Source organism: Mycteria americana, chromosome 25, assembly GCF_035582795.1.
Source record: "Mycteria americana isolate JAX WOST 10 ecotype Jacksonville Zoo and Gardens chromosome 25, USCA_MyAme_1.0, whole genome shotgun sequence".
Lineage (NCBI taxonomy): Eukaryota > Metazoa > Chordata > Aves > Ciconiiformes > Ciconiidae > Mycteria > Mycteria americana.
In genome coordinates, this window is record NC_134389.1 from 1,275,104 (window position 1) to 1,296,108 (window position 21,005).

General features: G+C 42.5%; 1 long non-coding RNA gene across 2 annotated transcripts in view; it reads right to left on the minus strand.

Annotated features, from left to right (window-relative positions):
- Positions 1-20,355, minus strand: part of LOC142420892 (uncharacterized) — a 71,114-nt gene extending 50,759 nt beyond the window's left edge. The window contains exons 1-4 of one of the 2 annotated variants that reach the window (XR_012778806.1): positions 20,018-20,355; positions 19,405-19,550; positions 17,134-17,251; positions 3,651-3,768 (exon numbers count right to left, since the gene is read on the minus strand). This is a non-coding gene — a long non-coding RNA (uncharacterized LOC142420892). Of the gene's footprint in view, positions 1-3,650; positions 3,769-17,133; positions 17,252-19,404; positions 19,551-20,017 lie in introns of those variants that run through there. The other variant, XR_012778805.1, reaches the window with a different exon arrangement.
- Between the last annotated feature and the right edge of the window lie 650 nt (positions 20,356-21,005).

The window sequence follows — 21,005 nt, forward strand, 5'->3', positions numbered from 1 at the left end:
GAGGTGCAAGGCAGCAGGCCCCCGTGTTTCATGGCTACCAGTTCTGCTTCCTTGGAAGCCCACCCTGAACTGGTTTCCAGGGCTAAGCTTGGCTCTGGCATCCCAAGCTGTAGGGTAGGCAGCTGCACAGCACCGGCCTCTCCTCTGCCCGGCGCAGGCCCCACTCTGCTGTTTCAAACCCCCTCTGGCTTGGTTGATCAAGGTGGCTGTTGTGACCTACAGTCCCCAGATGGGCTCACTCCTGATCCAGCTTTCACAGGGCCACCCGGAGTCTTGGGGCCCCTTCAAGGGCAGAGGTAGCGTGCATCGAAAGTTGGCTCTGCGTAGCCTGAACTTTGCATTGAAACATCCTGCGATGCAATGGGATGACAACTGCAGAAAGTGAGACTAGGACCAGCTGACCTGTCAAAACGGTGAGTTTGTCTCCTTGCAATAACACAGGGATAATGCAGGCCTCTCAGATGTCTTCTATCCCTATGTGAGAGACCCCAATATCCACTGGCGATCTCTTACAAAGCTACAGAATGGAAGAGAAGCACCAGCGCAGGGCTGTAAAGTGTGAATGATCCAGGCCAGGCCGCGTGGGGAGAATAAATGGGAAGTCATCTTAAGGGCTTAAGCCCCAAGACTCAGGCAGTCCTGAGCTATGAAATAATAGGATCAGAGTTACCTTCCAATACAAAAGTGCAATTCAGTGACCCTGAGGAGCAGAGGCAAGGAAGAGAGGGACCGGTGCATTTAAGCCAGAACTGTTGTTCAAATGCTGACTCGGCCAGTTCCTCAGTGCATGACTTGGGATGAATCACCTCCTGTGTGCCATTTACCCCCATGCAAAGGGTGAGCATGAGATCTCTGTTCTCAAAATAGGAAGAAGCTGCTATGCCCTTGTGATTCACTGCAGGTGATCTGTATCTTCATATGCTCAATGACAGTATTTCCCGCGTAAAGGAAGTTGATGCTTATATATAGGAATGGCCACGGGACAGGAGGGGGCACGTTATTAATTAACGGATGGTGAAAAGTGATTGTGAGGAAGTATTACCTGGCACAAAACAGTCCCAAAGAACTTCCCATTTCATTTAAAGGGAAAATAAAAACTAGAGGTGCCAATTTAGATCAAGAGAGTCAAAGGGAGGCTCTTCAAATTGGAACAGACCAGGTGCTTGCTACAGGGTAGAGCAATGAGGGTGCCAGATAGAAGGGAACTGGATAAGAAGGATTGTGAACATATTTACAGCCATCTGGCACCCTCTAATTATCCAAATGACGAGGCTGCCTGAGTGCTCACCAAAATGTGGAGAATGAGGGAAGGAAGGAGTTTGTTTGGGCAGAGGATCTTGAGTGCTTCATGCTTTCAACGTATGTTTTTTGGAAATGTTTTATATCACTTACAAGATTATTTATATTACTGGAGATGTAGGAAAATGATACCAGAAGGAAATGGAAGGGCTACTCCTTCTGGAGTTTTCCTTCCAGGTTTCTAAAAATCAAGTCAAAGGAGAGAAAAGATACAGTTTCTTGGGAGGCAGCATTAGGGATCAGGAATGAATCAGGAAAGCTGGATTCCTTCTCATCTACGCCACTGATATGTCGTTAGTATTATCTGAAGTCTCGCAATTTTTAGTGGGAAATCTGCAACAGCTAGAATCATGTTATTTAGGAAAAAAAATCCCAGGTTCTAGAACTACGGAGTAAACATTTTAAAACAACGTCGTGGTGCTTACTCAAAAAGTAAGAAGGAAATTTAATATTTTATGTTTCTGAGCACCAGTGTTATGCTTTTATTGGCCTTAATGATGATTTTTTTAATGTCTGGATTCACCAACGTTACAGTTGTGTTATCTTTAAATTACTTTGCTTTGTCATGCTTTCTTTATGTGAATTAGGAGTTTTGACTTGTTTTCTCGGTTTTGTCACTGTCCAGCTGTGAGGACATGAATAAGAGCTTTCAGCTCAACTCCTTCTTTAGAATGATACTAACCTTTCTTTCCTACACGTTGAGAGTTTTAATTTTAGTGCTCTGCAGAAAGGCAAGCAGCAGTACAATTCTCGCGTTGCAATTACAGTATATGTGCATCCCTTCACCTGACAGGATTGAATAATAAAAACCAATCATTTAATGTGAAATCTTAGTATGTTTTTCTCTTCTTTCTGATCTGGGAGGTATCATAGAGTCAAATACTGTGCTGTGGTATTTTTAAAGGTTGAATAATTTTATGACCACTAATAACATCTGCTGTTATGCCTTTTAAGAGAAGGGTAATCAAATTTCATGCTTCAGCATATTAACTGATCACAGCAAGTGTCAAAATTGGCTCTGTATTTTATTCTTCTATCAGGAGCTAAACAGTACTGGGCTGACTGGTCTCCTAGTCTCATTCAATTGCGAACTAGACTTTAGCGAAAAATTATTTGTCCTAGCGTGGTAAAAAGCAAGGTATTGGATTTAAAATTTGACATTTGCCATTGCTCACATACCACAGCAGACACCAAAGTAGAAGCTGTGCCCTCTAAACAATCTGGAGTTTTCTTTCTTGATAGTGAGACAAGTGCACCTTACCTGTGGCACAGTGTTAGTGACATTAAACCAGCAGAGGGGTTTCCCTGCCAGCAGCATGTTATTGTCATGGGATCTAATCGCAAAAGGCTTCAGCTTCTGCTCCTTGAAATAAGACTCACTGAAATGAACAAGGCTGTAATTTTAGCCAGTTGTAAACGAGCATTGTAGAAACAAGAATTTAATCAGAATTCAACATCTAGCACAGAAATAAAAGATGATCATTAGTTCAATAGCGCTCAACAACTCTAATAGGGAAGAACAGGTCTGGGGACGGCATGTTACAGTTAGGGAAGAAAGCCATTTACTCTGGCAAGAAAACAAGAGATCATCACGGTCAAATGTTTTGAATGAGACGTCAAACCAAGGCTTCACTGTAAGGCTTGCAATCATGAAACTTTCCATGGTACCTAGTGTAAGAACAGACATAAAAACACCGTGTTCCGTCAGATTCAGACCACTGATTTCCTGCATTTTCTGTCTTTGATTTCTTCCTATACTTAACAAAATTGCTTTTTACTTTCCTACCTACGTGCTCTTAATAGTCCTAGTGAGCCATAACTTCTATAGAGCATTTTACATCCCACAGTGTACCCCTTGTCATTATATACTTTTGGCTGGATTTCTCATTTTTAAATACATTTGCATAGTTTGAATCAGTTCTTGCGTGTTGCAATGTAGGTATGTTGTTTCCTCCCCTTTCTGTTACAGTTCCTGTCCTGTCTTCTGGCAAGTTTGCCTTCTCTTTTTTTGGTCATTTGTGGGATGCTGCCAGAAATGCTGAGCCAAAGCATTTCCATTTCCTCAATTTTGACTTGTTCTTTTTGACTCATTTTTAAAAAATAAAAATCCTTTTCGTTTTGCATTCATTTGATTTGATTAATTCTTCATTCATTCAATCTTTGTGTCCAAATGGTAGGTTTTGGTATCATCTTTCAAACAAAAAAAATCAGATATAATTAGATTGTATCACAGTCATATTACCCTCTTTTGCTATGATGCCTCCAAAGAAATTGGTTATCGTTAAGCTGATAATATACCAATATTTCTGGTTAACCAGCCGATCTCAGCATTTCTTTTCAATTCCCTGATGATGATATGTCTGCTTCTACATGTTGCCTCTTCTGTTATACTTACATCAAGACTTTTCATTCTGTGTCTATATGATGCTGCCCAAAGAGGATCTAGTTTACAGCCACAGTGCCCAAGCACTGCAGTAACACAGAGCAAATAAGAATTTGTCGTAGTGACTGATTATGGTTCAGTCAAAACAGAAGGGTCAACAGACCTCCATTGGTATTAGAGGGAGCCTTGGATTAAAGATGTCTCACCTAGGGGGAAATAACCTGGTGCATCCTGCATTCAGTCCTCCATGCCGTCTGTTATAGAGGACGAGAGTTCATGGAAACTGAATCCGTGTTTCACATGTCCAAGGTTCATACCTAAATCACTAAACTATTTTCTTCAGTCCACAAAGAAGCTTATGGTGCCTCCAGAACAAATGGATCAGATATGAAAAAAAGCTGAGAGATGTCTAAGAAAAGTAGGAAGAGCCCTTCTAAAAGCAGCGCACACACCATCATTTGTGACAACACACGCAGGAACAAGACCCTTGAAGAATGTTCTGTGAGATAAAGGAGAGCTGAAAACAAACTGGTCTCACTGTCACTTCTATCATGGATTGTTACTAAGTATGGAGTGCTCCCAGCCCAGCAGAGTCACTGGAATGCATGCCATTGCCTTATTAGCGAGCAGCCACTCTGGGGCAAGTCTGGTAGCCACAGCTCAGCTCGGTCAGGACTAGTGTGTTGTAAACTTTCCCATGTCAGATGTTACTAATGGTGGGACACCCAGCCAGCTCTCTGGTTTCACTACTCACCCTCCCCTCCCAACCGAAGCAGGTTTCACGAACGCAGCATTGTGCCGAGCTGAAAGCCCAAGCTGCCCTGATGATACACTTCCCCCCGCGTGATGCTTTCAGGGCTTTGGATGAAGTGACTGAGAGCAGAGTAACGTTGCTGTGGTCCAACTGCTCGTTAGAGCGCAGTAGGCAAAGTTATTTCAGGCTAAAAAATTCCTCAGTCTGAAGCCCATCCTTTGCCTTCTGGGGGAGCTAGATGCATGTATTTTAGAGTGGAAAACTTTGCCACCCACCTGATTCACTCTGCCCTTCCTGCATGAAGTTTACTGGGAGGTGAATGAAAAGTTGTCTTGCTCTGCCCTCTTATGATGGTATCATACTTCCAGCTGTTTTGTATTAGGTATGCCCTGGCTGCAGCTCCAAGACAGGCTTTTAAGTTAAAATACATGCTAGCTGTACCGATTCTAAGGTCTAAGCGACCATATTTAACAGTATTGATTTTAACTATTGAGATAGGCAATTTTGTATCGCTCCATTTTTTCTTCTCCTTTTCCAAATTTTCTTTTTAATGAAGTATTTGAATGTTTTACGACAGTGTGCTTACACCACAAAAACTGAAGTAGTGCAAATGACACCTGCGTAAGGTAAGTCCACACAGTCCAGTGCAGCAGAGGTGACATTCAGCTGGCCCCAAACACCTCACTCCAAGGGTTTCTCTCCTATTCCATGCTGTTCAGCATTGATCTTAGCACAGGCCAAGCCAGCCCTGTCTACCTGCAGGGCATGCTCAAAGTCTTATTGCAAATATTTGCAAACAATCTGGGCTTAGATAAATTCAATTATACATACTGTTCTTACAAACAAAATGCTCTAGAATAACATCTCCCTCTGAAGAACAAAAGGAGGCTAAAAATATTAGAAAATTATAATAAAGAGAAACTTTGCAACTTCTGACTTCCCTTTATTCATCATTTTTAAACACGTGCAGAACTGAATGTCATGCCCAGTACATACATTCCTCAGTTCCAAAGGCTGGTATAAAAAAGGGTGGTCTGTGATGTTATTTGGAGTTCATACACTCATCAGAGAGATTGCAGAAGACAGTGATGGTATTGCAGCACTGTGCTAACATCCCAAGGTGGTCCATTTTCCATTGTCCTTCCACACAAAACCAGGAATACATGCAGTCAATCCATTGTGTAAAAACATCAGGGGCCAAAGGAAATGGTTGCAGCATGACTTCAGGCCTGGAATCTTATTATGAAAATGCCTGACTGTATTAACTGAAATGGAAAGCCTATTCACATGAGACACCAAAGGGTGTACAAGAACGCGTGTGGCAACACTCATGTTGCAATTGTCACTTCCACTCGCTGTTTTTAACCTTTCATTTTCCTGTTTAACTCAACTTAGCAGTCAGTAAATATCTGAACTTCCACATGTTTTCTAGAGCTCCCCTATCAAATATACTGAAATACTTTGGGGATGCTGGGGTGCTACTGTCTTGCAGTATACTTGTTGGTCTGCACTGAACCGTTTATCTGTTATTCCCAAAATGAAATAACCCACACACCATCAAATAAACATGCTTAGACAGTTAGAAGAGTTTTCCTCATCTACTTCTGCTTTCCTCTCTCCTTTCTGTTTTTCGTTCTGTCTTTTGCATTTCCTAGGCCCAGCTAGGACTGTCATCGAGTGAGGCGGCCTCTCCTGTTGGTACAGGGAACCTTGATTTTGGGAATATCTTAATAACAATCATGGAAATACACAAAAATAACAATTCCAGTACTGTGAACAGGTGATTTTCTGCTTTCCATTAAACAGGTTTTCTTTAAAGTGTTTGCTTTTAATCTAAGTTTGAAAGTCGCCTGTTCACAGGTGTGTATATACTTTGTGTCTTGTGTGGGGTCAAAACACCACTGCTTCCCGAGGTCTGACCAAAGCGAGCAGCAGCTACCTCCAACTGCACCTCCTCCCTGCCCAGAAGCAGGGAGAACAGGGAAGCGCTTTGGCAAAAGCCATTATACTCTTACTGTTGGGAGCTCCTCCGGACAGGAACAATCTTTCTTAACTGGTTGGAAAGCATTCAGTAAATTTCACATTCTTCAATAATAACAAAATGATGGCAGTGCCTCAAAATCCAGAATGGATTTTGACCAGTTTTACTGAGTGATAAATGTTGCGATGTGCCAAGCTTTGCTTCTGCTGCTGAACCCACAGGAAACCCGCTCAGATACAACGAAGATACGCAGCAGAGTGAAATAACAGTGTTGGGGAGTAAGTGGAAAGCAGAGATGTTGATGATCGTCTGGCAGTTCTCAGTTACATTTTTATCATCTTTGACACTCCGTCCAGGGTAATACACCCGTTTGCATTTATCCAGTGCTATCATGCACTACAAAGGCCTTGTGTAATTAAAAATACCTATTGCATCTATATAATAACTTTAGTTATCAAAATTATTCCGTAGAAAGTAAACCCAAACCTACTAAGACTTTAGGATTCCAAATTTCTAGCAGTATCGCCAGCCTTAAAAGTTCAAAAATCATAAGCCAGGTTCCAATGAAAATACAAGGTTTAAAAATAAGTCGTATTATTTTGTCAGAATGCTTTTTGCCTCTTGTGCATTTAAGAAGGCCCTGGAATCATGCTTTCCTTTAAAGTTTAAAGGGGTTTGATGGATGCGTTTCTTAAACAGTAGTGAAAATTATCCTACATTCACGTGACTGCAGGTGCTGTGATTTTAAGATGTATTACTACAATATTCGTAACACAATTGTGAAAGCTGGCAACACTCGTTTTGATATGCCACTGTCCCAAAAGCCCATGGAAAACAGATGGACTTTGCGACATGCCTGGAAAATTAATTAAATCTGGACGCCAGCGGACAAAGCAGAAAGGAAGAGCCGGATTCAAGGACACCTCCTGAAAAATGTTTCTTCCTGTTCACAAGGGACGCAGGGCTGGGGATGCACAGGCCACACCAAGTGGCTGAGTATCTCCAGAGTATGTTTGCTGCTCTTAAAGATACAGCGAATGAAAATGTGTTTGTTTACGGTCACAGACTGCTGAGAGAACTGTTGGCACTGCTGAATTTGTGCTAAATACAGCCTTGAACTTGAAGGAATTGGTATATTCATGGACCTTGACTTTACACTAACAAAAGTTTTGCAGCTGTTGGCTACAACTGCAACCATTTCTGGTTGTTCACACAGCCATGTTTTTGCATCCCCAGTAAACATGAAAGCTATGGGAGAAGAGGGGAGGAGGAGGAGGAGGAGGAGAAGAGGGGTGACAGGCGGTTTGAGACATGGTGCAGTTGTACAGGATTCTAAAAGAAGTTCATCACATCCACTCAACCGAACCCTTTTTGACCCAGTTGTTGGGATTCTGTTTGCGTGCTCCTTTGTTGCACAAACACTTTGTTATTCTTGTACTTGTACAAATGCCACTGTCCTAGGGTCAAGACTGTGTGAGAAAGCAAGTAAACTCAATGACAACGCAGGAGAAAAGAGAACAAACTAGCTATGGCCCGCAGCCATACAACCCCAAACCATGATTTGATTAGAGTTCATGAAATAAGCATCGTAAGTCCTGACTGGGGGGAGAATAAGAAGCTGCCAAGAAACTCCCAGGTATGACAGAAAATGGTGTTGATGCCCAAAACCCCAGCTACTCAGAAAGACAGACCGATAACTCAGCATGTGGCAGCTCTTGACAGAGGCCGATAATTAACCTTACCACTTTAGTTGTGTTAGAGATCAGTACGTGATATCCCTTTCGATACAGAGAAAAATTCTCATCATTGCATTCAGTTATCATTCAGCATCTACTCTAGCATCCTGCTTCCAGAATCAGTTATTGCTTAATGCTCCGAAGTAACACACAGCTCGCTAGATGCATTATTTTTTGTAATGCTGTTCACAGACGTGGGAGAGGAGAAATACCTCCCAGGAACCAGCAGTCCCTAAGCGTAAGATTTGATTATCTTATTTTAGCATGCGCATTATGGCCCAGATTCTGAGCTGCAGCTGTGTTGTGCCGTGGGGACTGGCTCCTGTCTAATTTAGAGCAATGGCAGATTAGGAATTGCTACAATTACTATGATACAATGTTACTCCAGCCACAGCTCCATTTTCCCAATAATTAGCTCCTGCACCAGAAAGCTTGGAAAGAAGATGGTAGGAAAGTGGCTATACATCTCCTGGGGAGACTCCATGGCAGGTAAAGATACACCAGTGACTGAATCTGTTGAGAGTACAGCTGCCTTATGTAATTAGAGAAACATAAAGCAGTTAGCTATAGGACCAGATCCTCCATTGCAACCTACAGAGGTTACTCTGGCCCAAAGGATGTAATTAATTACTATTATTACTTGTGTATTTAGGAAATCATCCTCTATATTTAGTAAATGTAATAGGGTAAGAAGAGCATTGGCCAGAAAATGCGGTAAGGACAATTGTCCTTCATGGATGATGGCAAGATACATCATGATAAACTTTAAACAGTGATAAGCCCAGAATATATTGGCTTGGAAAAGAAAAATTCAAACGAACCCCCAAACCCAAGAATCTCAGGCACCAGACCAAGGTCCACAAGACCAGGTCTATTTTTCTACATGTATGTAAGATCAGGAAACAAAGTGGGGCTGGGGGCAAAGGAAATGAAAACAAGTAAATGTCTTGGAAAGAAAAGTACCGCTATGAAGCTTTTGGACTAGTAAAATAAAATTCTATTTACAGAAGATTAACTAAGAACTTGAAAGATATCTGTGGGAAAAGTATCAGATTTTGCTGCATTTACTGTCGCTTCAGTGAGCAGAGTGTGTGCAGGACACAGGCAAGACAGGTTATAGGCAGGACCACCCCACGGGGTCAGCCTTGTGCTAATCCAAGAGAGGGGTTTATCATCAAGGGTACCTGGGAATTTCATGGGGTCCCCTTTAATACAGAAGGACTGTGCTACAAAGCAAGCAGCCCCAAACCTCTAGCACATGAGTAATGACCTGCATGATGCCAAGAAGAGCTTCTGTCCTTTCAAGGGCAAGTTAAACTGAAAAGCGGTACAACAATTACAGTATTTTGTAGGTTTTTTTTTTTTTCTTAGGCTGTGAAGTACAGAGGTTAAATGATGTATCATACGGTCACCTTCAATGTTTTCTGTGAGAACAGAAAGAGCGATATTGTTTACAGTAGAGTCTTCCTTCTCCCTTTCAGGTACGCTGAATTTTGATTACCTAAGAGCAAATTGTGATGTAGCATTATATTTTTACTAGACTATCAAGAATATACTCCCCAAAATATTGTGCCAGTGGCCCCAGTGGTGCGCAAGCCCTAAACATGACAGACCAGCAACTAAATCTTTTGGACAGTTCATTTAGAAGGCTGAATGTAGAAGAGAAGGCAAACTTACTTTCTTTTTTTGGTAAGAAATTTGGAGTACTAATTTCACAAAGCTAACGCATACCAGACAATGTAGTACAAGCTCCTCCAGGCTGTTAGATGAATAAGGTCTTTCAGGCACTGCACACTGCCCCACTTGTTCCCTAAAGTAGTGCTTTCTGGTAGCTAACCTCTCAGCTGGCAAGAACAGAGGACACTGGACCAAGTGCCATTTGTCTGCCAGCTTAAAAAAAGTAGACCCACCCTTACAGCTGTTCCGTTCTGCACTTCCTATTACGCGCTTTAATTGCATCAGACACTAGATGAAGACACACGATATTCTTTAAAATTAAAAATTCCTGAGATTGGTGAGCTCAGCTGTCAGAATCTCGCTGAAAGTCAACTCTAACCAGCTCAGAGTTTTCAGAATCTATCACACCCAGCTTGTGCACTCTGAAAATCGTAACATGCTAAGAAGTCAGTCTGTAACTTTTCATCCCCAACAAGTGCTCCTGAAATGAATCGGGAAGCAATAAATATTTTCAGAATGCAGCCTTCTGTCATAGTTCCCTAATGGAGGGGAAAATAATTACCTGTTACTTGTAACTCCTGAATGTTGTAAAGACAGGGGTTGTAGACAAAGCGTTGTGGAAACTATGTATATTTTACTATGTGAAACCGAATAATTTTTTAGATCGCCTTGAGTTCTTCAAGCATCATTACAGACAGAAGCACATGCTGCTTACTTTGCTGCATTTTCATCTTTACGATACCAAGTTGAATGAAATGAATGCAGCTAATGAGTCCAGAACTTTCCAAAATATGCCATTTTAAGGAGGTACTTTGACTCCTTTACAGTTAGAAGACGGCTCAAAGGTAACTAGCCCGTGACTCGCTCCCCGGCCCGACTCGGCGCCCGTCCCCGGCCGGAGTGCCGTGCAGACGGTGCCCTCTGGTGATCGTTCTTCCTCAGCCACGGGCCTCGTCCCGTCTCCGGCGCCTGCAGCCCACCGAGTTTACAAGCAGAATCAGTAAGACGTAGGTAAACAATAACCGTCAGGGCATCTTCATGGAACTGCAGGTTTTTTTAACAATTTTCCCTTCCTCTTTCTTCCACCTCGCGCTCTATTCACTGAGTGGCAAAGGAGAAACTAATACTGCTATTGCAATAGCACCTAGGTGCCTCTACGAGCGGTGCAAGAGCCTCGTTTCCCCGTGCCCTGCATGGCACTGTGCACCCACATATTAACAGAAAAAGAGACACGTACAAGAACAGCAAAACCACAGGACGACAGGAGGACCACAGCCAGCAGCCTAAGGGCTGACCGCTTCCATCGCAGGCCCCAGGGGCCCGCCGTGACCTGCGGGCAGGGTCCCAGGGCCAGGCAGCCCATCACCACTCCAAGCACCTGCCAGACGAGGTCACTCCACAGCAAGAGAAAGGAGGTTTCCCCACCGTGCCTTCCCCTGCATTTTCACAGAATAAGAGACATCTCCCGATATAGTTTCAAATGTCTCGGGACAAAAACAAAGTTTCAGTTCAGCCCTTCCAACGTATTTTTTGACAGCCGTTATTTCCCCCAGCGCATGATGCAATGTATTTGTTAGCGACACCGATGACTGGACTGACGAGCCGTCAGTACAGAGTATAATTGCATCTGATTTGGGAATTTACAACCTACAACTCTTAGCATTGTTTCGAGTGATTCTAACTTTGTCAGTTTTATTGCTGCTTTCTGCCACTGGACCCATGCAAGACCACTGGACCCGGTCTTTATCTTTGCATGTCCAAGGAAGATCTTCATTTACTTACTCCAGCCAGAACAAAACTGGCTGGCTCTGGGCGCTGCCACCATGACACTTACCCAGTTTGCCACCGGTGTTTGTGGAGCTGCTAACAGTCATCACAAAGAGTTGGGGAAATGAAGCAAAAATTCTGTAGCTGAGTGACTGTACCTTGCGTGCTCTTTTAGGTTCCTTTTTTTTTTATTACGCCATGTTGGAAACATCTGCGAGACAGCAGGTTTTGCATACATTCTAAACTATCTTCTAAATAATAAATCCAGATAAATATAATTGCTTGTAGAAGCAAATTGAGTTTTAATAAATGTATTTGCTTTCACTTTCTTAATTTTGTCACTTTCCTTAACTATGCGTAGCCATTTCTGAACTATCCTGATTTGCATATGAGTAATTCCATTGCTTCAACTTTAAGTGTGTGGCCAGCACTTGCACAGATTAAAGATAAATAACTACAAGTACTATTGGTCTAAATACTACCAGCTGCTGAGTAATTTCCAATATTTAGGGGCAGAGTCACTAAACGCTTTAAGCAGGTTCTTAGCACTTCAGAACAGAGTACTAAGTCCCTTTCCATTAGACAAGTATTAACTATACATTTAAGCACATGCCTATGCCACAGGGACTTTCCGGTTCCGCTCCCTCTCCGCCCCTGGCCCTCACGAAGAGGCCGGCGCAGCTCCTTCCTTGCAGGGGGTAAAGAGAACTTGTCTTGCTCTCCAATTCTCCCTCATCTACTCTTCCCTCTTTCTCAACTACCTCTTTCCTTTATACACAGCAAACAAGATTTGCACTAACCTTGCATATAGAACTGATGTTTGATTCCTAGTGAAAGTACATTTTCTATACCATTAGAATTCAGGTGTACTAAAGAAAGGAAAGAGAGAATTTGGGGAATTTGCAAAAGTCGCAACTAAAGCACTTCAAAAGACTTGCAGTGGAAGACACACAGCAAGAATGTCCAAACATAAATGGTTGTTCTCAGTGGGTGTTTCATAGTACTATCTTCTTCATGATTCCTCACTTTGTTCTAGGAAATATTTTTGCTTTTCAATGGTATGATGCTCCTGGAATCTTCTTTGTAGTGAAAATGCTTAACCTTAATGTAGAAATTATGCAGAAATTTAAGCCTACAGCTATTCAGAAATTCAGAGCAGGGATATATTAATATTCTTTCTCCTTCCATCCCTCCACATTCTTACAAAGGTACAACTAGTCTGTTCAGACCTGTGATTTGAATGAGGAGTAACTCCAGATGTCTGTGTAAAAAAAAAGAGGCTCTCTCAGGGAAAGCTTCTCTTATTAATTTGTGTAACGTGTTAACGTAAGAGATTTCACTCACAACCAACCTTACTACCCCTGGCGATATACATCAATTGAGATGGAAATAACCCTCATTATATTATAAGATAAAACATTTTAATCTCAAGAAGTCTGTGCTTCAAAGCAAGCAAGCCCCAAACACATGCATTTACCTTTAACACCAAAAGCTTTAAGTATTTCAAGAGGTACAATCTAAGCTTTCAGAGCTATGCAGCAAGAGTAGTGGATGGATGTACACAGGAGATGTGATTACACACAATATTTAGCATTAAAAAGTCATAGCTTGATGGAGCTATGGAAAAGAATTAGAGACACGGAACACCCTGGGTGGGCCAGCCCACAAAACAGACCCCATCCATACACTGGTGAAACTCTGTTTCAGTGCCACGGATCTCAATACAAGGCAGAGGGGGACAGAGGCCGGAGCGGTCGGTGCAGGAAGGAACAGGCCCTTCAAAGCGTCACCTGTTTCCCAAGAGCCTCTTACAAAATTGCTGTCAGATTTGCGCCTTTCCTACCGTTTTGTGCCAACTAACTGACCTTTGCCTCCTGTGGCCTGATCCGGTTTGCAGTGCTCTCCATGGCTCAGGTCCAGAGCCTTATATATGCCACAAGTTCTTTCAAGCTTTTACGGCACAGGACCACAGCTGTGTGACAAGATGGAGATAATCGGGCTGTCACGGCTTGCTTGCACCTCTCCACCATTTTGAGCCCTCTGTTTAAAACAGTTGAGGAGGCTCCAGGAGCTCCCAGAATCCCAGAACTACAGCCACCTCTCCTTTGCCACATCTCTCCAAACACTTTGTTGATGGTTTCACCACAACTCTGCCTTCCGTCTCTTTGAGGAAGTTTTTTAAATTGTTTGAAATTGGCTCTCATTTTGGCTGTTCTATCACTGACCTCACCTTTGAACCCTTGAACGCTGTGCAGAGTTTACAGAATCCATCAGAGGAGAATTAGGAGTCCATTCTCTGATGATTTAGAGAAAGTCAGGTACCTGTTTGGTTGCAAGTGCTTATGAAAACCTTTTATTTTATACACACACATTTTTTTTTTAAAATCTATATATCTCTGTGTGTATAATATATATATTTTAAAGGAACTACACTTATTCACTACTTTGACAAGAATTAACCAGGACTTTCCTAAGCTACTGCTGACTTTTAAATGGAAGGAGAAAGGCAGTAGACATTATGCAAAATGCTTTCTTGTAATTGGAGGAAATGACTTTGCAATATGCAATTAAAAATAATTAAAAGTACTAAAGTATAAATCACTAGCTTGAAACAAAAGCACTGATATTGAAGTTGATTTCATACCATTTGAACTGTTAGTTAGAGGAACAAATACATCTTGTTGATGTTTGATTCTTGTTTAATAGTGTGTACTGTAATAAAGCAAACTATTTTGGGGTGAGGAAAAATTCAATTTATCTTTTCATAAGATTTTTCCTCAAGTGAAAAAATCACGATTGGGCCTTTAATAGCAGCAAGGTAGTTGATAATGCAGTGTAGTTTGACAACTTCCTGATTACCAATTCCTTCCTGACAATTACTTCTTCTGTGGTCTCATCATCCATTTAGGCAAGTCCACTTGATATTCCTCATCTAGAAAAGACGCTTTAAAATATTTACTAACCTACACACTACGCAGATTAAGACTTCTAAATTGTAGGTATCAGAAGCGCTCCTTATTCAGATACTGTGCTGTAGAGCAATTTACTTGTTTGCAGGACTCCTGCCGAGGTTAGCGGTGGGCTTGGCATATGAGAAGAACCACTAGCTGCTTCTTGGACACAAAGTCTTTTTGGGATGTGACACTTGCCTTTATGACTAAAATGTTGATAAGGTAACTGATGAAAATCAAATTCCAATCAAGAAAACTTGATAGAATAGGTAGCCCACCACCTATAATTTTTTTAATTGGTCAGTCCACTGAGGAACAATTCGTTCTTGATTTGAAGAATTATTATGTGTGTGTGTGATTTTATATCCTGACTTAATTAAGCTTTAATTACTTTACTCATGTCAGTATTAGTAATGTTTCGGTTTTTTCCTTTGAATTTTGGCATCAAGGTACCCCTGTGTTCCGGCTCATACTAATCACCGCTCCTTTATATTAAACACTGTTCCTTTATACAGTCCACTTTTACTAACAATGTGGATGTGCTGCATAAAGACTATTCCTTCAGTGAGCAAGGGCAGTACATGTACACCGACACCATCCTCTGGCTAAGAGATCACCACGAACGCAGCTTCTGACATGGAAGGTCTGTACGGCAATTACTTTGTAACCATAAAGGGAATTTCACCCTTTTGTTCCCATTACTGGTGTGTGTTTATTTTCCCGTGACAAAATCTGAGTCAGAAAGCCGCAGAGCAGTTACAGAGCTATAAAGGAGATCAAAGGTACGTCTGTTAAAGAAGGAAACTGAGCTGTAAGACATAGGACCTTTTTAAGAACATGGTCTTACAACATTTTTAAACGGGTTTTTGTTCAGTTTAGGCAACTTCAACTATTGTAAAATTTACTGTTGATAAGTCCATAAGGATGAATGCAGAGAAGGATGAAAATATATATACACATGTGAAAATTAACTGTAAAAGTCAGTAAACAAAACTGTATTTCAGTAATACTTAAAGTACATTAAACAGTAAGAAAGTTCAAATATTTGACTTTAACGGCGTGTAACTTGATGTCGCTTGGATGAACAACATTAGCTGGCTGAACATGGATTCTTAATAAACAAACTAATGATTTAGTTTCCTGGAAATTAAACCATAAGTTTCCTTCTCTTCTCTGCTGGAGGCTGAAATGGAGATGAAGATGTTTTTGTAAAGTTTAACTTTTTTCCCTACAAGTTTGAAGAATGAGAATTTCTTTCAACTTAATGTTTTTAGATTATTGTAACTTATGTGTAATAAAAAATTTAAATTCTTCAATTTTAAAGTACATCCAGAGTACTTTTGGATGGGCTCAATCCTCATGTTCTTACCCTCACTGATACTCTGTCACGAGTTGATAGCTAGTAAGTATGGTGCCTATGAGTTGATAAGTAATGAGTATGCTACCTATGAGTGTGTATGTATGCATACACATGCATTGTTATTAAACAGAAGGTATTTTTTTCTTTTTAGAAGCAAAAAGTTTAGCTGGTTTTGTGGCGTTTTTCAATACCACATCGTTCTTATAACTTCTTGCACAAAGTAGGGCACAAAGTACTTGAATTTTCAAGTCTGATCCTACTCCTTTTTGTGTAGATCCTCTAACAGTGATACTGATGAAAGAATAGATTGAATAAAATATTCTTGTTAGTTTTCAGAAACACAAACTATCAGAGTCATTCATTTCAGTACTAATAAGTTTTTGCTGTAATATGGGAGCTCATTAGCAACAAATGGCAGCGTAGAAGAAATACCACAGCATACTTTTAAATAGAAAAACAATTATGGGCCATCACTGTGACGAAGCTAAGAGAAAAAACGGTGATTCTAAAATGTATTAGGAAAGGCACTTGCTGCAAAGCCATGTTCATATCAATACAATTTTAGCCAGGAGCTCCATTCCAATCTTAGGTGCCTAATTAAACATTTTTTCTGCATGTCCCCAATATTCCCAAGAAAGATATATTCCCAAGGGAGAAGGATATGACAAAATTGTCCCATTTTCTTTGTATCCCCCATGTCTTTAACTACTTTCTCCTTCAAGATTTGCTCTAAAGCCCTCACATGAGTGTATCAGAGGAAATGTACCATCACACAAGTTTATCATAAAGTTACCACGCAGCTTTAAACAAATATACAAATGTAATTAAATTCATCAACTGATACTGATATAACTAACAGAATCTTTCATCCCTGAAAAAAAAACCCAGAGATTTTCAGTTTATCTTAGATAAGTTCCCAAAAGACACGAGCTCAAACACATTTCTGACACTCCTCTACCAGAAGAGGCCAAGAGATCACACCCTCCTGGGTGGGAAGGCTTCCAGTTCCAAGCTACCTCCCCAAAGCCTACCGCACGCCACCGAGGCTTCTCTCTGTTTCACAGGTTTACCACCTAAATTTATATCTGATCCCATCCTAGTTTTCCTAGCTCACATTTGCATTGGAACGCAGGGCAGAATTTCATCCCTCAGGCTCCTTCCACACTGTGGAACAACTGCTCTTCCTTTTGTGTTGGTAACTGCATCTAACTGTGCATTATCTTACCTTCAGCGGTAACCGTCTTCTGCGTATTACAGTGCTGGTTTGAGCTCTCTAAGCATCTCAGACATCATCACGCTAACTTCTTCATTGTTCTGGAGGTTACACGATGCCAACAATTCCTCTGCCAAAATAAGTCACTATTAAAACAACACTGTCATGAGACTATAATTAAAATGTAAAAAAAACAAAACAAAACCAAAGAACAAACCCCAAACCCCTCAACTAATATTTTTAGATAATTCTTTTGTGGGCAATTATTTGATAAAACCGTTTGCATAAAAAGCATATGAATATTTTATGTTTTCCTGTAGTCTGTGTTCCTTATCATGCTTTAACTAAAAAAAACACAGTATCAAGCAAACATAGAAAGAATAGCAAAACGGAATTTTACTCTTCAATACCATGGTGAAAAATCAACGATAAAAATGTCTTAATATACAAAGCAGCCGCTTCGGAGGACTACTTCATGAGGATAGCTTTAGTCCGTGGAGGGTAGTCTCTCCAGACTGCCCTTATAGCTGATGGAAGAGAGAGGCTCTTCTAGGAAGCGACTGGCAGCAGCTACGTGAAGCACTGCGGTCTGGCAGAGCTGCTCACGCCCCACTGGCTATGCAGTGGGGCTATCATTTTTGTTTAGACCAGGACCATTTTCTTTTTTGCTTTCATTTTCCCTTCTCTCGCCAGATGCGAGGTGTACGATGTCTGTTACACGCCTGATGGAGAATCTGTGCCCCCTCCCCTTCCGCCGGTCTCTTGGGGATAGCTGTGACATGGCACTGCAGTTTCTAGGCACGAAAAGGGCATGTCGTGACTGCCCAGTGAGGCAGAACTGGAACTGGCTAATTACACTGTGCCGAGCAGACCAGGGTAAAATCACCCCGTGTACCCTTAGCAGTTCTTGAAGAACCTATCCAGGCACCTCAGTGAAGGCTATCTGTACAGCTCTGTTTTAATGGACAGAAACTGTTAATGCTTCACCTAGGTGGAGCTGAGGAACTCTAATTTGCTACTCCTCAGTCATCAATATGTTATTTTGTTTGAATTAACTTTACTGTAGAAGGAAATGCACATCAAACGGACCATTTTAACATATTATATTAATATAGGAAAAATAGCTCTTTTTTTCCAACGCAAACCCAAATATGAAGTCTGTGGTCATTTTTTTCCTAGAACAGAATCCTTTTCCTCAGTGCCAAGAGTTCCCAGCCTTTATGTATACTGTGGTTTTCTTTTGGTTTGTTGTTGTGGTTGTACATTTATTTTTGGATTCTCCCTCATTTTTGGCAGTTAAATTAGAAGCATGAGGAAAGGGTTTCCTCGATTATTTTTGGGGCTGTTTTTTTTTTTTAAATGAGACACACGCAAAGCAGAAAGTGAAGCACACTACAAACTATAATTTTAAAGTTTAAAAACCAGAAGAGTGTTCCCCAGAAGATAAAGCTATAACTCAAGTGAAAAATCTCCCAACCGGAGTAGCACCAGAAATGTCACTGCCCCAGGCTGTGCTCTGCAGAAACAAATTTTCTGCCATCCTGCTCAAAGCAGCTGCTGCCACTGGCTTTTTCTGTTCCCGTCCTATGCATTTTGCTACCCTAGGGCAGCTGCTTGCCCTGACTCTCCCATTTGTGCCAGTCCTGCTGATCGATGAACAACAAATGGAGAGCACAAGGTGATATAATCTTACTCGGGCTGCAACCCCAAGCACAACCAAGAGACTCAGAGATCAGAAGAGAAGTAAAAATAATTTAAGAATGGGTTTTATCTCATAACTTCTGAACTGATCTCATTCTTTGGTTCAGACGTTTGTAAAGTTTATGATCAGTGAAACTGGTGTGTATTTTTTTTAGTATACAGCAACAACTCTTGCTGCCAAAATCAACACACAGTACTGCTTACTGTTGAATGTGGCAGTTTTCATTTTGGTAATTCTCATTACTTCATCATACAGCTCACAGCATTTTACACTTTTCTCCAAGCCCAAATTCCTGAATTCATGTGATTACATGAGAATGTCAGCTTCCCTTTTATCACATAAAAATACAGAAGAAACTTGAAAGCATACTCTCAGAAGGCCAGACGTTGAGAGACCCTTGGGGTTTTATATCCTCAACAGTATCATTTTTGAAAACTAGTTTCATTTGGGGGTGAGGGGGAGTAAAGGGGAAAAAAAAGGCTAACTCATCATCTTGGAACGTGTGGGAACAGCAAGGGATAGCTCTGTTAGTTCTTGGTTACATTACAGATGAAAGAAAACCCTTTTTGTGTAAGTCTTACCTGCACTAGGATTAAAATAGTCGCTAAGAGAAAAGGATGCCTGCCCTAGGCAGGTCTAAAGACACAAGCGTGACCAGGAAGGTTGTGACATCTGCTACTGGACACGCGTAAGCAGGAGCAACATCTTCACCAGCACCTGATGGGACCTGCAGAGGCAACAGCGCAGGAGTTTCCTGAGAAACACAACTTGCAAAACCGGATTTCCAGAATCCCGCATACAAATACACGCCTTGCTGTCTAAGGAAGAGCAAGTTTATCACCCCTTCCCTCTGGGGGAGCACCCATACCGCCGCTCCCCTTGGCCCAGGCACCTGCTTTCACAAAAAGGTACCCCAAATCCTTTTTGGGACTGTATCTGATTTACCTGAAATTTGGCGATAGCTACTGTGGGGAAGAAGGTGAGAAAAGGGGAAAAATTTGTCTAGTAACCCTGCACGTGCCACGTTTCCTTGGGAGAGCAGACCAAATGTGGGGAACATATGAACTATATTGCAGCACGAGCTGCCTGAAAACACATGCTTTAAAAAGAGTTCTCTAGCTACCGGGTTTTAACTAGGGAAGTATTTCTTCATTTTCATGCTGAGCATTAGTACCAAAGTCCAGCTAAACTTACCCTTTCTCACGCATGACGTTGAAAAAACCTTTGGGATCAGGATTTATACTTTTTTTTTTTCTCTGTTTGGACTCGGAACCACATTCTGGTTTTCACCACCCACCACCAGCATAAAGCTCACACAAACTGAGAGGAAAAGCCTCTCTTGAGGGGTGGGGGAGAGGCAGAAAGGGAGGCAGAGGATGTTTTAGGATGGAAATGAGGCACTTAGCGGGAGCTTTCCTCCCCTCACCTCTCCGCTCGCTCCTCCCCGCCACCACTCAACGCCTGCCCGCCTTGAAGGGGCGAACCCGCGGCGGGGGGAGGCGAGCGGAGCCGTTGGGGAACGACCGTTGGCGGGGAGGAGGAAGCGGCCCCGCCGCGCGCCAGGCTGAGCGGGAAGGCGGGCCCCCGCGCAGGGGCGGAACTGCGGCAAATCTCAGCCAATCAGCAGCGGCGGGGTCGCGGCTCAGCCCCTGCTGCCCGGAGCCGGGGAACCCCGTGGCTAACCGTTTCCCGCTCTCGGGGGCCCGCGCGCCCCCTCAGGCGGGTCCTCGGCCGGGCGGGGCGGGGGAGGAGGAGGCGGCAGCCCCTCCCCGGCACTCACTCGCCTCATGAGGCGTCCCTGCCCTTGAGGAAGGAAGGGGCGGGGAAGCAGCGCAACTGAAAGGGGGAGATAAGGGCCGAGAGGGGCGGGAAAGCGAAAGAAGGGGCAGCAAAAGACAAAAGCTTCGAGAGGAGAAGGAAGGAGGAAGCAGCAGGGCCGCCCGCCAGCAGGGCTTCCCCTCACTGCGACAAAATGGAGGACAGCAGAGCCCCTGGGATTCCGCTGGAGACAGCAGTCTGGTGCGCTTTTAGCCTTCAGAGAGCGGCAGGCTGTCCTCCGTCCCTGCCTGGCAGCCGCCGGGGCGCGGAGTGAGCACGTCTTCCAGCTGTGTGGAGCATCTCGCCTCTGGGAGCTGGACAGATGACTTCTGCAGCAGCAGACGTGTGTTTTAAACCAGAGGGA